Here is a 23,339-nt window from a genome sequence, read left to right on the forward strand (position 1 = left end):
AGCTGTAGGCTTCTTTAGATGACCTTTATGAAACTGAGGAAGTTCCCTTCTAATTTTAGCTTACTGAGAGTATTTATCAGAAATGAATGTTGGGTTTTGTTTAGATAAGCTTATGATTTTTATTTTTAGTTTGTATGTTGAAGTATATATATTTTTTGACTTTTTTTTTTTTTTGTGGTACGCAGGCCTCTCACTGTTGTGGACTCTCCCGTTGCGGAGCACAGGCTCCGGACACGCAGGCTCAGCAGCCACGGCTCACAGGCCTAGCCACTCCGCAGCATGTGGGATCTTCCCGGACTGGGGCACGAACCCGTGTCCCCTGCATCGGCAGGCGGACTCTCTACCACTGTGCCACCAGGGAAGCCCCTTGATTTTTTTTTTTTTTAGCTGAGCCATGCAGCACGCAGGATCTTCCCCCAACAGGGATGGAACCTGTGCCCCCTGCATTGGGAGCCTGGAGTCTTAGCCACTGGATCACCAGGGAAGTCCTGTTGCAGTACTGATATATTGATTGATTTTTAAATGTTAAATGGACCTTCTAAGTCTTGGTTCCAGGATATACCTCATTTGATCATATCAATATGATGTTTTATACTTTTAATGTATTATTGAATTCAATTTGCTAACGTTTTGTATAGAATTTTTGTTCATGAGGGATTTTGGTCTATAGTGTAATGCCTTTGTCTCGTTTCATTTTAAAGATAATCCTGACCTCTTAGAATGGGCTGAGAGCTATTCTCTTCTCTGATATTTTTGGAAGTGTTTGTATAGAATTGGTATTATTTCTTCTTTAAGTGTCTAATAGAATTCACCCATGAAGTCATCTCAGCCTAGAGTTTCTTTGGAGGAGAGTTTTGAATTATGCCACTTTCCTAAATAGATATAGTGCTCTTTAGATTATTTATTTCTTCTTGAGTGAGCTTTGGTAATTTGTGTTTTTAAAGGAAATTGTCTATTTCATCTAAGTTGTCATATTTATTAGCATAAATTTGTTCATAATAATTCCTAATTGTCTTTTAAATATATGTAGACTCTGGGGCTTCCCTGGTGGTGCAGTGGTTAAGAATCCACCTGCCAGTGCAGGGGACACGGGTTTGAGCCCTGGTCCAGGAAGATCCCACATGCCATGGAGCAACTAAGCTCATGTACCACAACTACTGAGCCTGCGCTCTAGAGCCTGCAAGCCACAACTACTGAAGCCTGTGCGCCTAGAGCCTGTGCTCCACAACAAGAGAAGTCATCATAATGAGAAGCCCGTGCACGGCAACGAGCACCCAACACGGCTAAAAATAAATAATTAATTAAAAAAAAATGCACTCACTCGCCACAACTAGAGAAAGCCCGCGTGCAGCAAAGAAGACACAACGCAGCCGATAAATAAATAAACAAATAAATAAATGAAATAAATAAATATATAAAGAATATATATGTAGAATCTGAAGTGATATCACCTCTCTCATTCTTAATATTTTTCATTTATATATTTTCTCCTTAATAAGTCTGGCAAGAATTTTATCAACTTATTGATTTTCTCAGAGAGGCATCTTTTGCTTTCATTGATTTCTCTATTGTTTTCCTGTTTCTATTTTATTGATTTATACTTTGATCTTTCTTATTTGCTTCCTTTGCTTACTTTGGGTTTAATTTGCTTTTATTTTTCTAGAGTGTTAAGATCATTAATTTGAATTCTTCTAATATAGGTGTCTGATGTTATAAATTTCTCCCTCAAAATTGCCTTAGGAGTATCCTACAAATTCTGATTTGTTTTATTTTTATCAGCTCAAAATAAGTTTTAATTACACTTTTAATTTATTTTTTCACCCATGTATTATTTAGAAGTGTGTTTTTTTAGTTTCCAAATATTTGGAGACTTTTCTGAGAATATTCTGTTATTAATATCTAATTTAATTCCATTATGGTCAAAGAACATAATGTTTATAGCTTGTGAATTGTGGTAGGAAAATTATAGCTTAGTGTCAACCAAAGGGAAACTATTATTTCTCAGGAAGCCCTCACAGCCAACCAAAGTTGCTGTAATCATCTATTGATAGTTCCAGTTTAATTCAAGTTGACAAATATTTGTTGAACAGTGATTATATATGCTCAAGTCCAAAAATAAAGTTCCAAAAATAAGGAAAGTAGAGTGCCTGATCTCAAGGAACTTACAATCTAGATATGAACTACTGATACTAGGAAAGACATGGTAAAATCAAAAAGTAGATTAAACAAAGAAAAAGAAGGGTTCAAGGAAGGGACGAATTGAGAACGGCTTCACATAGGAGGTGGGACTTAAGAAGGGTCTTGAAAGAAGTGTTCAAGTTTGACAGGTGGAGATGGTGGGATGGTCCTTCAAGCAGAGGAAACAGCATAAGCTCAGAGACAAGAAAATATAGTACATGCTTGGGGAACTTCACTTTGACTGAAGGTTAGGGGAGTGGTGGGAGATAAGGGGAATATTTTATAGGACTCTGAGGTCTTTATACGTAGATGAATAAGCATTTGGGCGCCATTAAGGTTTTTTGAGCCCAGAAGTTATTTTCCTTCACCCACCACACTTGCTCTATCAAGTCCTGGTGGGACTCCATCCATCATAGAGCTCTGGAAAACGTCAAGTGGTTGGATTACATCCTTGACTCCCTTGCTTAAAAACCCTTCATTGGATCCCCACTGTACTTAGAATAAAATCAAAACTTCTTTTTGGACCCTGCATGGTCTGCCTTCTGACTATCTCATCTCCTACTGTCGCTTTTTAACTCTATTCAGTACATTCTACCTCCCTCAGCTTCCTCTCGCTTCCTGAAACATAATTAGGGTTTCTCGCACTCAGGACCTTTGCATTTTCTTTCTTCTCCTTGAACACTTTCCCAGCTCTTTGCATGGTATGGCAGGAAACCTCTAAGATGGCCCCAATCATCCCTGCCTCTTGGTATTCACACCTTTGTGTTATCCCCTCCTCTAGAATATGGTTTGGATTTAGTGACATGCTTTTAGCAAATAAAATGGGGTACAGGTGATGGGTTACAAAAGGAAGGTGGTCCTCATTTGGGGTACGCTCGCTCTCTCTCATTCTCTGGCTCACGTTGAGGGAAGTCAGCTGCCTACTGTGTGGTACACTGTGGAAAGGCCCTCATGGTGAGGAACTGATGTCTCAGGCCAACAGACAGCAAGGAGGCCTTCCAACAACCACGTAGGTCAGGTTGTAATCTGATCCTCCCCTAGAAGAACCCTGAGTTGACTGCAGGCCCAGCTAATACCTGGATTTTAACCTGTGGGAGACCCTGAGCCAGAGACATCCAGCCAAGCCATGCCTGGAACACTGACCCACAGAAACCATGAAGTAATAAATGTTGTTTTAAGCTGCTAAATTTTGAGGTAATTTCTTATGCAGCAATAAGTGACTACATATGGCTGGCTCAGACTCATTCTTCATGGCTTAGCTCAAGTGTCACCTCCTCAGAGAAGCCTTTCCTAACTAGCCTGGCTAAAGTAACTTTCTTCCTGCCCTGTCTCTTCCCAAAGTCACTTTCTAATATAGTGTCCTGTTTTCTTTTTTCCATAGAGCTTACTTTAATCATTTACTTGTGTGTTGTCTGACATCCCACAACTAGAATGTAAACTCCTTAAGGGTAAGGCTGTTGCCTGACTTGTTCACTGCTCTATCTCCAACACCTAGAATGATGCCTGGTTCAGACCCTTGTTGAATAAATGTTAAGAGAGTAACGATTCTGCATTATTTGCTCCAGAAACTTCCTTGTGTTTAGCAGAGCCAAATCCTATGAACCGAGCATAATCTGTGCTTTGATAAGAACTTTGACAGCCAACAAAGCCTGGGGCTCTTTTCAGGTTTTAAAACAAGATGTGCTTTTACTTTATGATCAGGGAAGTAACTTGCCAGAGTCACAAAGCTAGTAAGCCGTGGAGCTGGGATTCAAACCGACATCTATCCGCGTTCAAAGCCAATGCTGCTGTAAAAAGTTACAACTATTTAAAACAAAATAGATAACAGGAGATAATGATCAACGGGAAGCCAGAATATTTTACAGGAAATCATGTAATGGTTCATGAACAGTTGAAGTGGAAGACAGCATGGGACCCTGGGATTACTTAGAAAACTCCTGTGTATTAAAAGGACCAAATGGGGAGCAGCCTAACCATGAAGGGTGTGTGGGAAAAAGTCATCTGTCACAGTAAAAGTACCCACACTGCCTTGTCGCTTGCTGTCCGGCCTCCCACTCCAGGTGGTTTTGCAGGTGCAGGTGTCTGACCCTCTCCCAGGGGACTTTGGGTCCTGCGGTAGATTTGTGTGAGTCTTGCAAATTTTGCTACTATGACAACTCAAGGTGCAATGCCTAGCAGGGACTATAAGATGCACTACATTACAAAATAATTAAAGCCACACCACTGCCCACCTCTTCCCCTATCCTCTCCCGCCCTCAGTCTCCCCAGCAACAGCAAGAGTGAAACATACCAAGGATGCCATGTTCCTGGCAAGAGCTCTCAGAGGGCCTTGCATTCATGTCTCAGCTCTGCCATGTTCCACCAAACACTAGTGGTGGAACCTTGAGCAAAATACCTCTTGTGCGTTTCAGAAGCTCTCAGCCTCACCTCTTATTTTGGCCATTGATGAAATGACCAGTTCTATGCAAGTCTAGATGGTGTAGCCTGATAGCATCTAAGCTACATGCCTCTTGATTTCAGTCCCGGGGCTTTTCTGACATGCCTTGTGGTATGGCTACAGGACTCCTCCCAGCTCTCACTCATGTGCAGCTTGGAAGTACAGCACTTTACGTACTATGGGGGCAAATGCTGACTAATGGAATGGGGCTGGAGGTAGCTGATGTGCAAATTTGTCTTCTGTCTTCCTTGGCTGGAAAATTCTCAGAAGATCCCATGAAATCAAGCAACCAGTCACTGCAATGCTGGTCAACTCAATACACATCCTTGTGTTGGTTTCCTTTCCTTCCCATTTCACTCCCTTCCTCCCTCACTCCTGCCCCCAGGATCATTTTCCCAATTAAACTACTCACTCAAAAGTTTTTGTCTTGGGCTTTGCTTCTGGGGAAGCACAGATTATTTAATCTCTCTGTGCCTCAGGTCATCATCTGTAAAATAGGGAACATCTGTGTCAATTTCACAAGGTTTGTATGAATGTAAATTAATAATCTATGAAAAGCATGTAGGGGACTGTCTGCTACACAGCAAGCGTACTATGAATTCCAGCTATTGCTGTTGTTGAAAAAAAAGGGAGCTTCCAAGTGTATATGGAAAACCCAACTTGTCCCTAGCTCTGAGAAGAATCCATCTCAGTATGAAACATCTTAATTTTCTTCCCCAAACTTTCAGCTGGATGTTATATGCTATTCTACTGCAAGCAAACAAAAGAGAGAAGGATCTAGAGGTGCTCCACGTAGACAATTGGCACTGACGAAGTCAAAGACAAAGACGATGGGGAATTTTTTCACCCAAATTTAATAACCTGGGGATTGTCAGCATCGGTCACGTATGCATGCGACTCTGAGATGTCTTTTGCGGGGGGATATTCTCAAATGGGGATATATGGCTAGTGTTTACAGTCATTTTAAGGTAGAGGTTTGCAAGTCAGCCCTTTGTGAACTGAATGTGTCCCGTCCCTACTATGCCTGCTCTTTGCTTAGCTACCACAGGTGGTCAGCAGTGTCCTAAACTAGAGAGCCATGGAGAGCTATCCCCAAAGGCTTCCCCAGGGGTGAACAAAATTCTGAATATCAGAGTCAGCATTGGCTTTTCCTTCTCTTTCATAGGCCATACCAAATGCAACATCCATATTCCACAGAGCCTTCTGTGGAACGTCTCCCATAGCTGACCTCCTCTTTCCACTCACCTTTACTTTTCCTTACACTTCAGAATTTCTTCAAACATTCCTTGAAATACCTTTCCTCTGTTCTCTATCTGTCCAGTTCAGAACATCCTTAAATCTGCAGCTCTTTCCCTCTCCATGAAGCAACCTCAGATCCATGTCTTGCTAATTCTCCTGCCTCTAGCACGTTGGCTACTGATATCACTCACGTTAGGAGAAAAATCTCTTTGGAAGCTGCTCCCTGTCCTGGAATATGCTCTACTGAGCATATTCCTCTACTGAGACTAGCTGAAGCCCAGTGTCATCCGTTAAGCCACAAGCAGCTGCCGAAGCCCATGCTGACAATCCCCTTTCTCAACCTCCATCCTAGGCTAAGTCCATACCTCTGGAGCACCCATATATGCTTATACATTTAGTGATACATTTGTATGTGTATGGACTATTCCTTGTCTCACTTTGCTGTGTACAGAGAGTTTCAGGGCAATGACACAGAGAGGAGGAGCCCAGGCAGAGACCAATGATCTCCCTGCATTGAGGAGATCAAGCTCAAAGCACCTCAGACCAAAGAGGATAGAGTTTGCAGGACAGAGTATCAAGGAGGGAGAGCTTCACAGAGAGACCGCTCTGAAGATTTTTAGAGTGTGCCCTTTGAGTACTGATCAGCACGTGTGTGTGAGGAAACTATGCAAAGCTAGGTAAAGAATCACCCATAAAGGTTAGAGGTAAGAGTGACTGGCATTCACACAGGCTGGAAGACTGCCAGGTCATTGGGGAGCTTGCAGAGAAGTGTGTTGCCTCAAGTGGGGAATAATTAACTCCAAACTGAGCACTGGTCTGGTCCTACCTGACAAGTCATGAAAGCAAAACCCCAAAGTATTAGATTGCTTCCAAGTAACGTAACTGCATTCCAGAACAAATCTCAAGAATATCTGTAAGGATCAAAAATACCCACCTGTGGGAAGGGGCTGGGGAGGGAGTTGAATAAGCAGAGCACAGAGGATTTGTTGGGCAGTGAAAATGCTCTACCTGACATTATAAAGCCTGATATAATGCCATTATACTTTTATCCAAACCCATAGAACATTCAACATCAAGAGTGAACCCTGGGGCTTCCCTGGTGGCGCAGTGGTTGAGAGTCCGCCTGCCGATGCGGGGGACACGGGTTCGTGCCCCGGTCTGGGAGGATCCCACGTGCCGCGGAGCGGCTGGGCCCGTGAGCCATGGCCGCTGGGCCTGCGCGTCCGGAGCCTGTGCTCTGCAATGGGAGAGGCCACAGCGGTGAAAGGCCCGCGTACCACAAAAAAAAAAAAAAAAAAAAAAAAAGAGTGAACCCTAGGACTTCCCTGGTGGTCCAGTGGGTGAGACTCCATGCTGCCAGTGCAGGGTGCCTGGGTTCGATTCCTGGTCGGAGAACTAGATCCCGCATGCCGCAACTGAGTCTGCATGCTACAACTTAAGAGGTCCTCATGCCGGACGAAAGATCCTGTGTGCCGCAACTAAGACCTGGTGCAGCTAGAATAAATAAATAAATAAATAAATAATATTTTTTAAAAAGAGTGAACCCTAAGGTAAACTATGGACTTTGGGTCATCATGATGAGTCAATGTAGGTTCATCCTTGGTAAGTGTACGATTTTGGTGAGTGATGTCAAAAATGGGAGAAGCTATGCATGTATGGGGACATATGTACGCACGTATGAGAAGTCTCTCTCTCTCAGTTTTGTTGTAAACTTATAACTGCCTTAAAAAATTGTTTTTTAAAAAAGTCCACCTCCCAACAAGGTGAAATTAACAATGCCTGGCACCCATAGATTGCCAGACATGCAAAGAAGCAGGAAAATATGTCCCATAATGAGGAGAAAAATCAATCAAAAATGAACCAGAACTGACACAGCCGTGAGAATAAGCAGTCAACTAAATTAAAACAGCTATTATAACTGTATTCCATATGTTCAGAAAGTCAAGTAGAGACATGAGGATAGAAAACCATCCAAACTGAACTTACAGAGATGAAAACTACAAGGTACAGGATGAAAAACACACTGGATGTGATTTGGTGCAGATTAGACATTACTTAGAAAATGATTCGTGAAGGGCTCCCCTGGTGGCGCAGTGGTTGAGAGTCCGCCTGCCGATGCAGGGGACACGGGTTCGTGCCCCGGTCCGGGAAGATCCCACGTGCCGTGGAGCGGCTGGGCCCGTGAGCCATGGCCGCTGAGCCTGCGCGTCCGGAGCCTGTGCTACGCAACGGGAGAGGCCACAAGAGTGAGAGGCCCGCGTACCGAAAAAAAAAAAAAAAAGAAAAGTAAATGATTAGTGAAGACCCAGCACTAGAAAGTCTCCAGTGAAATACAGAGAAAAAAAGTGAATTTGAAAAAGAAAAAATAAAGAGCTATAAGGCAACTTCAAGCCTAATACACATGCAATTGGAGACCCAGATGAGGTAGAAGGGGAACAAGGGGAGCTCAACAATGTTTGAAGAAACAATGGCCAAAATGTTTTCAAATTTTGTGAAAACCATAATTTTTCAAATTTCGTGAAAACCATAAACCCACAGATCCAAGATGCTCAATGGACCTTCAAAACAAGAACTATGAAGAAAACTACACCAAAACACATCATAATCAAATTGCTCAAAAACAATAACATAGAGAAAAATCTTTAAAACATCCAGGGAAAAAGCTACCTCACAGAGGGGCACATATAAGGAAAACTTTAGTTTTCTTGTCGAAAATAATGAGATGACAGTGGGAAAATATCTTTAAAGAAATGTAAAAAAACAAAACCAAAAACCTGTCAACCTAGAATATTTTACTCAATAAAAATATCTTTCAAAAATTAAGGACATAGAGACAGAAAGTAGATTAATGGTTATCAGGGTCTGGGGGGAGGGAAGAATGAGGAGTGACTATTAACAGGTATGGATTTATGGGGACTGATGAAATATTCTGGCGTTAAATAGTGGTGATAGTGGCAAAACTTTGGGAATATACTAAATGCTACTGAATTATACACCTTTAAAGAGTGAATTTTATGATCTCTGAATTACATCTAAATTAAAAGAAATCATAGACATTTTTAGACATACAAGAGATGAAAGAATTTATCATGAGCCAAACTACATTCCAAAAAATGTTAAAGAAAATCTTATGAACAGAAGGAAAGTGATACCAGATGGAAATATAGATCTACACAAGGGAATGAAGAGCACTGTAAATGATAACTATATGGTAAATATACAGCTTTTTAAAATTTAAATCTCTTTAAAAGACGACTGCTTTTTAAATGAAAATGATGAAAGAATAATAAAAATGCATTATGGGGTTTATAACACATATAAGTAAAATAAATATGACAATGATAGCATAAAGAGTGGGAGGTGAAATCACAACATATTCTACAGATATTAAAAGGATAATAAAGGAACATTATAAACATCTTTATGCCAATAAATTCAATAACTTAGAAACAATGGTCAAATGCCTTGAATGACACAAACTACTAAAGTTTATGCAGAAGAAACAGATGGACTGACTAGCCTTATATTTATTGAAGAAACTGAATTTGTAGTTAAAAACCTTCCCACAAAGAAAACTCCAGGCCCAAATAACTTCACTGGTGAATTCTACCAAAATTTAACCAACAAATAATATCAGTATTATACAACTTCTTCTTTGATATCAAAACCAAAGAAAGACATTATAGAAGAAAACTACAAAACAATATCCTTTATAAACATACCTGCAAAAATTCTAAACAAAATCTTAGTGAATCAAGCCAACAATAAATAAAAAAGATAATATATCGTAAGTAAGTGGGGTTTATCCCAGGAATTCCAGGTTGGTTTAACATTTGAAAATTAGTCAGTGTAATTTGCCATATCAATAAACTCAAAAAGAAAAGTCATATGACCATCTCAATAGATGCAGAAGAAGTATTTGTCAAAATCTAACATTCATTCCTGATAAAAATTCTCAGCAAATGGGGAATAGAAGGGAACTTCCTCATTCTGATAAAGGGCATCTACAAATTCCTACAATACCATCACACTCTATGGTGAAAACGGAATGCTTTTCCTTTCTATTTAACCTCATGCTGGAGATTCTACGCAGTGCAATCAGGCCATAAAAAGAAATAAAAGGCATCCTGATTGGGCAAGAAGAAGCAAAACTGTTTTAATTTGAGATGATATGATAGATGACATGTAGGAAATCCAATATAATATCCCTATTCCATTGTGGGTTTAGAATAAGTGAATTTAGCAAGTTTGTAGTATACAGGAGCAATAGACGGATGAATATTTAAAATATCTTTAAAGATATTTTCCCACTGTCATCTCATATTAGCAACAAACAACTGGAAATTGAAATAAAAGTTTCCATTTACAACAACATAAAAAATTGAAAGAGATAATTCTGACAAAAGATATGAAAGACATGCACACTGAAAACTATGAAACATTATTGAGAGAAACTAAAGAAATTAAAGAACAGAGAGTTCATGGGTCAGAAGACTCAATATTGTTAAGATGTCATTTACCCACAAATTGATATATAGATTTAATGCAATCTTAATCAAAATCCTATCAGACTTTTTTTTATGGTAGAAATGCAAGCTGATTCTAAAATTCATATGGAAATGCAGGGACCTGAAAAAGTGAAAACATCACTGAAAAGTAGAACAAAGGTAGAGAGCTTACATTATCTGATTTCAAAAATTATTATAAAACTACAGTAATCAAGATTGTGTAGTACTGGCACAAAATTAGGAAAATATATTAGTGGAACAGAATAGAGAGTTCAGAAATAAACCTATACATATATGGACAACTTATTTTTTACAAATGTGCAGGACAATTTAGCAAGAAAAGATAGTCTTATCATTAAATGGTGTTGGAACGATTGGCTATCCATATGAAAAAAACCCCCAACACACTGTATTTCAGTCCATATCTTGTGTCATATACAAAAATTTACTCAGAATAGATCTTTGGTCTGAAAGTATTAAATTTTTAGAAGAAAACATGGGAGATAATCTTTGTGACCTTGGTTTAGACAAAGCTTTCTTAGATATGCTATCAAAAGTACAATCCACAAAAAATAATTAATTGGACTTAAAGTTAATATTTCTATTCTTTAAAGATACTGTTAAGAGTGAAAGGAGTAGCCATAGATTGAGAGAAAAATATTTTAAAATCACGTGTCTTATAGAAGTCTTGGATCCAGAACATATAAAAACTCTCAAAAGTCAGTAATAAGCAAAACAACAACCCATGCAAAAGTTGGCAAAAGATTTGAATAGACAATTAAAGAAAAGATACATAGATACATAGCTGGCAAATAAACATCTGCAAAAGTGCTCAACATCTTGAGCCATTAGGAAAACATAAATTAAAACCATAATGAGATATCATTATACACTCACTAGAATGGCTAAAATTTAAAATTCACCGTTCCAAGTGTTGGCCATGATGTAGAAGAGCTAGAACTCTCACACACTGCTGATGAGAATATAAAATGGTATGTCCACTTTGGAAAAACCATTTGGCTTTTTTTTTTTTAAGTTAAACATATACCAACCCTATGACCCAGCCATTCCACTCTTAGCTATTTTCCCAAGAGAAAAGAAAGCATATATCCATACAAAGATTTACATGAATGTGTATAGTGGCTTTATTTGCAAGAGGCATGTATTCACTCATCTAAAACTCACAACAGTATCCTATGAAGTAGATTCTCTCATTCTCCCCTTTTTCCAGAGTGTTGTTAGGAATGGGGGAGAGAAATGTTGGGTTGGCCACTTACACTTGTCTATCATATGGGCTAATAATAGCACCTGACTCAAATTTATATATAAACTTATTTTATATTTATTGTGGTGGTTTCTCTTGTTGCGGAGCACGGGCTCTAGGCGCGTGGGCTTCAGTAGTTGTGGAGCTCGAGCTCAGTAGTTGTGGCACACGGGCCCAGCCGCTCCGTGGCATGTGGGATCTTCCTGGACCAGGGATCAAACCCGCGTCCCCTGCACTGGCAGATGGATTCTTAACCACTGTGTCACCAGGGAAGTCCCACCATCTATCTTTTATGTGCAAGCAAATACAATCCTAACTTATACAAATGATTAAGTAATTTATAAAATTCTCAAACTAGTATATAGAGGATGGATGAACAACAAGGTCCTACTGTATAGCACAGGGAACTATATTCAATATCCTGTGATAAACCATAATGGAAAAGAATAGGAAAAAGAATATATAAATGTATAACTGAATCACTTTGCTGTACAGCAGAAATTACAACATTGTAAGGCGAAGTTATTCAATAAAATAAAATAAAATAAATAATGTATACAATTCCTAAGTGGAGGTATTGTATGATTTTATTTAACTGCGACAAGGTAAACATTGTCAGAAAAAGCAGAGTCAGAAAGGTCTGAAAGCATAGGAAATGCTGGTGTGGTGTGTTAGTGACAGAGCAGCAGGCAATGGCTAACTGACCCAGGGAGAATGTAGACAGTGAAGAAGAGAAAAGGGTCAAGGTAAAAACCCACAAAAGACCACATCGTGGGGTAGGGAAAGGCTCGGGGAAGAAGGGCCAGAGAAGGAGAAAAAGAAGGAACGGCCAGACCCAGGAGGAAACCAGCAGTGGGGTTACTGGCTGGAGAAGGGAAGAAACAGGGAGGACAAATAAGCTGTTAATATATTTGAAGGTTTTCTTGTGGAAAGGAGATTAAATTTATTCATATAAGAAGTATGTGACAATTATTTACAGGCATCCTCGGAGATATTGTGGGTTCGGTTCCAGATCACAGCAATAAAGCAAGTCACGTGAATATTTTGGTTTCCCAGTGCACATAACAGTTATGTTTACACTATACTGTAGTCTATTGAGTGTGCAATAGCATTATGTCTAAAAAAACAATGTACATACGTTAATTAAAAATACTTTATTGATTTAAAAAATGCGATCATCTGAGCCTTCAGCGACTCATAATATTTTTGCCGGCGGAGGGTCTCTGCCTCAATGTTGGTGGCTGCTGACTGATCAGGGTGGTGATAGCTGAAGGTTGGGATGGCTGCGGCAGTTTCTTACAATAAGACAACAGTGAAGTTTGCCACATCAATTGACTCTTCCTTTCAAGAACGATTTCTCTGTAGCACGCAATGCCGTCTGATAGCATTTCACCCCCAGTAAAACTTCTTTCAAAATTTTGAGAGAGTCAATCCTCTCAAAGCCTGTGCTGCTTTATCAACTACTTTTATGTAATATTCTAAATTGTTTGTTTTCATTTCAGTAATATTCATAGATCTCCACCAGGAGTGGTTTCCACCTCACGAAACCACTTTCTTTGCTCATCCAATAAGAAGCCATTCCTCATTCGTTAAAGTTTTCCCATGCAATTGTAGCAATTCAGTCACATCTTCAGGCTCCACTTCTAATTCTAGTTCTCTTGCTATTTCCACCACATCTGCAGTTACTTCCTCCACAGAAGTCTTGAACTCCTCAAAGTCAACTTCTTCCAAATTCCTGTTAATGTTGATCTTTTGACTTCCAATGAATCACAAATGTTCTTGGTGGCATTTAGAATGGTTAATCCTTTCCAGAAGGTTTTCAATTGACTTTGCTTAGATCCATCAGAAGAATCACTGCCTACAGCAGCTATAGCCTTATAAAATCTATTTCTTACATAATAAGACTTAAAAGTCAAAATTACTCTTTGATCTATAGGCTGCAGAATGGAGATTGTTAGCAGGCATGAAAACAACTTTAATGTTGTCATGCTTCTCCTTCTGAGCTCTTGGGTGACCAGGTGCATCGTCAACGGGCAGCAATGTTTTGAAAGGACTCTTTCTTTTCTGAGCAATAGATTGCAACGGTGGGCTTAAAATATTCAGTAAGCCATGTTGTAAACAGATGTGCTGTCATCCAGGCTTTGTTGTTCCATTTATAGAGCACAAGCAGAGTATATTTAGTATAATTCTTAAAGGCCCTAGGATTTTCAAAATGGCGTATGAACACTGGCTTCAACTGAAAGTCACCAGCTGCATTAGCCCCTAACGGAAAGTCAGCCTGTCCTTTGAAGCTTTGAAGCCAGGCATTGACTTCTCCTCTTGAGGTATGAAAGTTCTAGATGGCATCTTTTTCCAGTAGAAGGCTGGTTCATCTACACTGAAAATCTGTTGTTTAGTGTAGCCACCTTCATTGATGATCTGAGCTAGAGCTTCTGGGTAACTTGCTGCAGCTTCTACATCGGCGCTTGCTGCTTCACCTTGCACTTTTATGTCATGGAGATGGTTTCTTTCCTTAAACTTCATGAACCAGCCTCTGCCGGCTTCAAACTTTTCTTCTGCAACTTCCTCACCTCTCTCAGACTTCATAGAACTGAAGAGAGTTAGGGCCTTGCTCTGGATTAGGCTTTGGTTTAAGGGAACATTGTGGCTGGTTTGACCTTCTATCCAGGCCACTGAAACTTTCTCCATATTTGCAATAAGGCTGTTTTGCTTTCTCATCATTCATGTGCTCACTGGAGTAGCGCTTTTAATTTCCTTCGAGAACCTTATCTTTGCATTCACAACTTGGCTGTTTGGCGCAAGAGGCCTAGCTTTCCACCTATCTTGGCTTTGACATCCCTTCCTCACTAAGCTTCATCATTTCCAGCCTTTGATTTAAAGTGAGTGACTTGTGACTCTTCCTTTCACTTGAACACCAACAGGCCATTGTAGGGTTATTAACTGGCCTAATTTCATATTGTTCTGTCTCATGGAATAGGGAGGCCCGAGGAGAGGGAGAGGGACAGGGGAATGGCCATTCAGTGGAGAAGCCAGAACACACACATTTATTAAGTTCACCATCCTATATGGGCATGGTTCACGGCACTCCAAAACAACTACAATAGTAACGTAAAAGATCATAGGTCACTATAACAAATACAATAATAATGAAAAAGTTTGGAATATTCTGAGAATTACCAAAATGTGACACAGAGACACGAAGTGAGTAAATGTTTTTGGAAAAATGTTTCCAATAGACTTGTTTAATGTAAGGTTGCCACAAACCTTCAACTTGTAAAAAACACAATATCTGTGAAGCACGATAAAGTGAAGCACAATAAAGCAAGGTATGCCTGTACATAACACAAGCGGTAAGTTAAAACCCACTTGGTGGGACTTCCCTGGCAGTCCAGTGGTTAAGACTCCACACTTCCAATGCAGGGGGCATGGGTTTGATCCCTGGTCGGGGAACTAAGATTCCACACGCTGCATGGCCAACAAACAAACAAAACAAAACAAAAAAGAACCCACTTGGTGAAGGTGAAGGTCAGGGAATCTGTTTCAATTCAACGTGGAGTAGAAATTAGTGTTCTTATCTATTCAGGATACCTTTGCCTCCCCAGCTTCTTCTGTTAATAACGTGGTCCTTGTTATAGCAGTGGACAATAATATTATTCCATCTCTCTTGACACAGTGACTGGTCCAGGGATGGGCATAGGACCCCAGCCAGGACAATCAGAATCCTTATCCAAACATTTTCTAACAGGACTGGTCTTCTTTTCTTCCCTTTCGGTCACTGAATTTTTTGGCTGTGGGCCCAGAGCTGTTGGAGGGCATACGTGCTGGGTATGGAGAGTCCGTCTGCAAGAGGAGGTCTTCAGCACAAGTTTTCCTAACATGAATTAGTGGTGAGGTTATTGATTAATTAGAGAACATGATCTGTGTGATGTGCCAACTGCTGTTGTTATGATCTCGTTTAGAACTAGCAAGCAGAGTAGAAAGAAAAAAAAAAAAACCCAAAAAACCCACATAGTTGGAAGCAATACCAGCTGCAATGCCTGAGTGACTTCATGCTTTGCTTACCTAAGCAGTGGGTTGTAAAGCTGATGACAACGTGTGCAGGTTGTGCTGGTCATAAGGATGGTGGAGGCAGTAAGAGTCAGTACTCTTGAGTAAGAGCCATGTGTGACGTAGGCATAAAAGACAATTATGAAGGCCTTCCCTGGTGGCACAGTGGTTAAGAATCCGCCTGCCAGTGCAGGGGACACGGGTTCGAACCCTGGTCCGGGAAGATCCCACATGCCGCGGAGCAACGAAGCCCGTGCGCCACAACTACTGAGCCCACGTGCCACAACTACTGAAGCCTGCGCACCTAGAGCCCGTGCTTCGCAACAAGAGAAACCACCACAATGAGAAGCCCGTGCACCACAACGAAGAGTAGCCCCGCTTGCCTCAACCAGAGAAAACCCGTGCCCAGCAACGAATACCCAACGCAGCCTAAAAAAAAAAAAAAAAAAAAAGACAATTACGAACCTAGAAAGACTTAGATTCATACAAGGTTAATATTATCGATGAGAAGTGTTGGAATAAAAGAATATAGGTCACTAAATGCTATGCTTCTCAGTAAGAAAAGAATCCTATAGCAATCTAAAGAAGGGAGGGGAAAGTCTATTTAAATTTAAATCTATCTGATTACCCATATGAAATGCCATTTTTAAGTCAAAACTAAAACACTTTCTGAGATATTGAACAGCTAATTACAGTTCAGTTATACAGTTCCTATTTAATTTCCCAGAAACATAATCTTAAATTGCAACTAGTGGGATTTGGGAATGCTCAGGCAAGGGGTTTGCAATGAGTGTTGAAGGATTGCTTGACATAGTAATGAAGGTGATATAGAAAAATATCCCAAGCTAAGGACAGTAGCATAAGTAAAAGAATGGAGAGAACAGTGAATACAGCATGCTACCTTTTGTATAAGGAAAGGAAACAAAGTGCATGTTATTTATTTGTATAAATGCTTAAAGGTTCTGTGTACTCATAAGAACCTAATATCAGGGTTTGGAGTCAAGTATGTGGTCTGGGTGGATGGGGGATAGGGGTGGAGGGAAGACTTGACTCCCTCCACCCCTATCCCCCATCTTTAAGGTTCAAGAGAGAATTAAGTGGGCAGTAGACTAAGGTGGCATTAGATCAAACAAAACCTCGAATGTTTTACTACAAGGTTTGTACTTTAGTTTCTAGGTAATGGAAAGCCACCACAGAATTTTAAATATACGCCTGACATAATAAAGTCTTCATGGAAGGGGTAAGAATTTGCTCTGTAACCTGAAATGCAAGTACTATTATACTCTTTTGTGTTCCAAAATCAAATCAAATTTGCTTCATTCCCCCATTTGTCAGAGTTGCAAAAACCCAGTTTCGTTGCAGGTGAAGGTGTTGGGGAGGAGTTCTCCCCACCCTCCCAATTCCATTAGGATCATAGAAGAGTCTGGGAGCTTATGGATGTCCTAAAGAGAAATCACTCAGCCTGTGACCCAGACTTTGCTGTTTCTCCCTATCCTGGAGCAGGACCAGCTACGTAATTTGCAGGACTCAGTGCAAAATGAAAATACAGAGCCCCTTGTTCAAAAATCGTTGACAATTTCAAGGTGGCGACAGCAGAGCATTAGACCCAGTGCGGGGCCCTTCTGTGTGTGAGTGCACAGACCCACCTCAGACGCATGAAGCTGGCCCTGCCCTGAGGGCAGGCAATCTCATGTGGGTTACGCTACTTTGCGAAACTAAGCTCCAGGAGTAAGATCCTGAGGCCAACAGGATGAAAGGAGTGCACAAACGGTGCCCCTTAGAATGCTTCCCAAACTTCAGTGTGCGCGTCAATCACACGGATAGTGCTAAGATGCAGATTTTGACTCTGGGGTAGGTCTGGGGTAGCTCTTGAAATCCTGCATTTTTGCAAACTCGCACCTGCTACTGGTTCTGTTGGTCTGTAGATGACATTTTGATCCACAAAGCATTACTCCATAACCTTAGATGTACCTCATCTTCAACCCTCAGACTCCCCTCCTGACTCTCCAAGAGTTCAAGCTTGGTGTCCAATCTTTTATGTCACAAAACCTCAGCTGTTAAGGGCAGGGAAGGAGGTAAATATCCCCTCCTGTCCATAACCTAGAAGACAAGTGGTACTTGAATTTCCTGATCAGGGTACCTGGACTGGTCTATTTTATAAGGATAATGCAGGTGTCAGCATGAGGCATGGAAAAGAAATCATGAAGAGATAGAGGCAGCTGTAATTAGGCAAGAGTTGATAAGGTCCTGAATTGGGGTTCCTTGAGGATTAGAATGGAAGCAGTCAGAAGAGGCTTTTCAAAGGTCGACTCAGCTGGCTGAGGAAGCCAACAGGATGCTAGCTGAAGAGGGAGAGGGAGGGAGTGGAGGTGACTCCAGAGTTTTGAGCCTGGATGTGCCTAAAATGATGAAGCTGCCACTAACCCAGGGGGGCAGAAAGCAGAAGGTTTGACGGGACACGAGTTCAGTTTAGTCACACTAAGTTTTAGGGGCTGTACGTCCTTATATCTAGGAGAAATCTTAGGCATCTAAGCAAGAAGAAATCACAACAAAATGGTAAAATAAATACAATAATGGGTAGCAAATGAGTATGGATGTAAAGTACAAAGTTTTTAGAAATAAGAATGTGAGGACACATGTTCAGTGAGTGGAAGAAATCTGAAATAATGCGTGGGGAACCTGTTTTGGTAGTGCAGGCCAGCGCTACTAAGAAGTTCTAGGTGAAATAAAAACTTTGCCCATAAGCAGGTATGTAGCATTTTCTCCTATCACAAACTGTGGGGAATCTTTCAGAAAATCTTTGTTTGAAGCTTCCTGGAAGACTGATTCGGTCCCTGCCATATCTGCTCTGTCATTAAATATAGAATCTGAAACGCTGGAGTTACTTATCTGATACCTTTTATGAGCACTGCTTGTGCACAAAACAGTCGTCTGTGTTCTCTTTTAACGTGGTCAAATGAATACATTTTGGCATGTAAATTTCTTTTCTTAGTTTTAAAAACAAATTGCAAACAATTTTACAGAAAAGAAATCATATGCATAAAACAACTCGCTACAGCTTTTTGGATTATTCTTCAATCCTTATTAGTGTACTACACATGATTAATACGTTCCTTGTGGGATTGGCTGTGAATCATCGGTGTGTAAGTTGTTTAATGACCACATACTCCACCATCCCTTCTCAGAACACCCTTTGCAACGTGACCTAGATGTTCTTCTCATCACGGTATAGAGTCTATTGCCTCCCCTCTTGAATTTTGCTGGCTTGTGACTGGCTTTGATCAAGAGATTGCAGTTTCTGCTCTTGCCCCCTTGCGATGCTGCCACCACCCTGTGAAGAAGCTTGACCTAGTCTCCTTGCTATGAGAGAGTATGTAGAGAGAAAGCCCTACCTTTCGGCCAGCACCAAACTCCAGCCAGGTGAATGAAGCCGTCTAAGACCATCCAGCCCCAGTCGAGCTGCCAGATGACTGCAATCACAAGAGTGACCCCAGGTCAGGCCAGCTAAAACACCATGCAGCTAAATTCAGACCAAATTGCTAACCCACAGAAGTGTGAGCAAATAAAATGGCTGTTTTACGCCACTAAATTTTAGGGAATTCCCTGGCAGTCCAGTGGTTAGGACTGCACTTTCACTTGTTGAGGGAGTGGGTTCAATCCCTGGCTGGGGAACTAAGATCCCACACGCTGCATGGTGTGGCCAAAAGGAAAAATAAAAAGCCACAAAATTATAGGTAGTTTGTAGGGCATAATAGATAACTGATATAATTTGGTATATTATATTTGCATTCTAATTTTGGAATTATTATTTTGATATAATTTTTTATGTATTTGACCAAGTTGCAAGACAATTTAAAATGGTTATATACAATTCTATTGTATTCCTTTACCACAGTTTACTTAAACTTTTCCCAGTAATTGGACGTTTGGTTTGTACTTTCCATTTTTGTGGATAATACTGTTCTAAACATGTTTTTACAAGTGCTCTCTAATTTTTTTCCCTGTTATTTTCTTTGGAAATTTTTTTTACCAAAAGTGGAATTGGTGGGTGAAGTGATGTCAAGTATTAATTCTCATTACATACTGCCTAACTGCCTTCCAAAAGATTGTTATCAATTTACAGGGCAGCCAGCAATATATCTGTCTCTCCATACCCAGTTATCAAACTTTCTAAAAATTTAGCAATTTTTGTTTATTTTTAATTTTTTGGCTGTGTTGCGTGGCTTGTGGAATCTTAGTTCCCCAACCAGGGATTGAACCTGGGCCATGGCAGTGAAAGCGCTGAGTCCTAACCAGTGGACTGCCAGGGAATTCCCAGCAATTTTTAAATGAAGATGTAACATATATACAGCAAAGTATGCAAATCTTAACTATATGTCTTGATTAATATTTACAGAGAGAGAGAGAGAGGGGGGGGGGAGGGAGGTAGATAGACAGAGATAGAATCCATGTAGTCACCCCCAGATGAAGAATTGGAATGTTTCTGGCTCCCCAGCTATTTCTCTTGTGCTCCTTTCCAGTCAATACCACTGCCAGAAGTAACCACTCTTCTGGTTTCCATCACTCTTTCCATTTACTCTTTCACTTTATATAAATAGAACCATGCAGATTGCATTCTCCTGTGTCTGCCTTCTTTTGCTCATTATTATGTCTGTGAAATTCATCCATGTTCTTGTTGTGTATGGCAGTGGCTCATTCTTTTTTATTGGTAATATTATCCCTTGAGGATGCCACAGTTTCCTTATCCATTCTTCCTTTGGTGGACATTTCAGTAATTTGAGTTTGGTGCTATTAAATAAAGTTTTTTAAACTTTATTTTAATAGTTCAATAGTTGTGTGTTGATACTTTAGAAGTGTTTCAATACTAATTTCTTCAATTACTATTGGAGTAAAACAGAGGAGGGACTAGAGATGAGTCTGAATGAGTGAGCAGGGGCTAGATTATGAAGAACCTTGTAAGACATGCTGAGGAACTTTGTGGCATGGACAGAGGGAAGTCACTGAGGGATCTGAAGCAAGAGAGGGAACTTATCAAACTTGCATTTTAGAAAAATGACTTTGGCAGTAGGGAGGAGGACGGATGGTTTGAGGAAAACCCTGAAGGTAGATTTCTAGGCAGAAGACTATGGCAATAGCACAGGTGAGAAATGAGCTGGGCCTGAACTAACACAGAAGCAACAAAACTTAGTGTGTGTTGATATTTGAGGGACAAGGAATTAGGAAGATCTAACTGCTGGGTAACTAGGGTGGCAGTAGATGCATTGACTAAGACAAGGAATGCAGATGGGAAGCAGGAGGAGATAGAACCATAGGAAAGATAATGAGTTTATTTTGTATTTGTTGAATTTGAGATATTTGTGGAATGTCCAGGTGGACAGGACTATTTGTCAATTGGACACGTAGGTCTAGAAGTCTGGAAGTGGTCCTGGTAGAGGCGGAGATTTGGGAGATCACCAGCACATAGGTAGAAGAAGAGATAAGGTAGATAAGGTTAGTTAGAATAGTCATTGAGGTGGAGGGGGTGGGCAATGAGAAGCCAAAGAAGCCTGAAGAAGAGAGGACCAAGGTAAATGCGAAAGCTGTGGCTCTTACGGTCCAGGGGTTAAAAATTTCAGAAAGACAGTATCTCAGAGAGGTAGGTGAGATAAGGACTGCATAATAACCTCTGGATTTTGGAAACTAGATCATTGGTGAGCTTGCCACAGCAGTTTCAAAGGAATGATAGGAGTGGGTGCCAGATGGCTGCGAGTTGAGAAAATGGATGGCAGTAATTAGACTTTCCTCTTGAAAAATTCAGTTGCAGGTAAAAAGAAAGATGACATTATCAAGGCCAAGGTCAGTTTTCTTTTTTAATTGCCAGAGATCTGAGCATGTTCAAAGGCTATCAAGAGCAAGAGATTGAACAAGCATGAGAGGGAGGCAGTAACTGATGCAGTAGGATCCTGGAGTTGGGACTAGGAGATGGAGATTATATGTAGACATAGATGGATTGGATAGGAAGAGAGCCATCTCATCCTTTGAGACTGAAGGGAGGGCCCTAAGACTCTCTCCCCCAAAACAGTCAATCATCAATTTGAGAGGACACCATCTTGCTTGGTTGTGTGGTTTGCCCCAGAGGCTTTCAGCAACATAGGTGTAGGTGGAATGTTGGATTCTCTTACAGTCGATCACTATGATAATATCTAGTTTTTCAATATTTTAAGTAATGGCAAAAGTAGTTTTTATTAGTTCCTTTTTTCTTAAAAAAAATATATTACTAATACATTTGAATGCCTGATCTCATTTCCCTCCCCTTTTTCTCTGAGGTAACCACTGTCCTGAAGTGGCAATATGTCATTCCCAAACAGCTAATGTATTTTCATTAAGTATGTCGTAACCGTAACTAAAATACAACATTGTTTTGTATGTTTTAAGGCTTTTAATAAATTGTTATCATACTGTACTTATCATTCTGCAACTTGCTTCTTTTACTCATTATTAGATTTTTTAGATTTATCCATATTGATCCATATGAATGAAATTAGCTCTGATTATTTAGCTGCTGTATGATTTTTCTTTGTATAAAATGCTACTATTTATGAATTCTCTAGTTTTGTTTCAAGTGTTTCATTATTACAAAAAATGAACATGTGCAAGAGTTTCTTTATGATGATGATTTCCACACGAAAAGAGTGTGTATCCTGTGTTTTGCTAGGTAATGTTTTACTAATGTCAATTAGATCAAGTCACTTAATGGTATTGTTGAACTCTTGTGTCTTTACTGACTTTTTGTCTGCTTGTTCTACCAACTACTGAAAGATATTAAACTCTTCAAACATGATTGTGGATTTGTCTATGTCTTCATTTAGTTCTGCAGTTTTTGCTTAGTGTATTTTGAAACTTTTTTATTAGGTGAGTACATATTATAATGTTCATGTCTTATTGATGAATTGACCCTTTTATCATGAAAATGCCCCTTTTAATTTTCTATTCATACTTTTTGTTTTGTGTCTATTTTGTCTGATATTAACATTGCCATTTCAGATTTATTATGATTAAGGTTTGCATGGTATATTTTATCCAACCTTTTACTTTCAACCTATGTGTGTATTTAAATGTGAAGTACGTATGTTGTAAACAGCATTTAACTAGATCTTGATTTTCAAATCCAATCTGACAGCCTCTGCCTTTTAATTGGAATACTTAATCTATTTATATTTAAAATAATTTATATAAGTTTTAGAGACAGACTGTTGGGGTTCAAATCTCAGCTAGTCCACTTAAAGTCCGTATGACCTTGATGATGTTACCTAACCGTTTTTCCCTTTTTCTTTTTCCCTTCCTTCCTTCCCTCCCTCCCTTTTTTCTTTTTCTTTCTTTCTTTCTCTTTCTTTTTTCTTTCTCTCTCTCTCTCTCTTTCTCTCTTTCTTGTTTCTTCATCTGTGAAACAGGATGATAGGATGAATAGTGGTACCTACCTGTTGGATTTTTATTGGAATATTATACATCATTAATACATATAAAGTGCTCAGAGCTGTGTCTAGTACACAGTAACAATAAATGTTAGCTAAAATCTGGATTTGACATTTTGTTTTGTAGGGATTTAAAGTTCTGTTTTAATATCTAAAATAGCTGTAAAAGACACCTCACAAAACTAATCAATTCCAAGTGATTTATATTTCAATCT

At 39.9% G+C, this 23,339-nt stretch overlaps 1 long non-coding RNA gene across 1 annotated transcript in view; it reads right to left on the minus strand.

Moving 5' to 3' along the window:
- Positions 1-8,045: 8,045 nt before the first annotated feature.
- The window catches only part of LOC116763877, a 55,877-nt gene continuing 40,583 nt past the window's right edge, over positions 8,046-23,339 (minus strand). Inside the window, exons 3-4 of the long non-coding RNA XR_004352663.1 lie at positions 19,066-19,143; positions 8,046-8,075 (exon numbers count right to left, since the gene is read on the minus strand). This is a non-coding gene — a long non-coding RNA (uncharacterized LOC116763877). The remainder of the gene's footprint in view (positions 8,076-19,065; positions 19,144-23,339) is intronic.

Source organism: Phocoena sinus, chromosome 13 (genome assembly GCF_008692025.1).
Source record: "Phocoena sinus isolate mPhoSin1 chromosome 13, mPhoSin1.pri, whole genome shotgun sequence".
Taxonomy (NCBI): Eukaryota; Metazoa; Chordata; class Mammalia; order Artiodactyla; family Phocoenidae; genus Phocoena; species Phocoena sinus.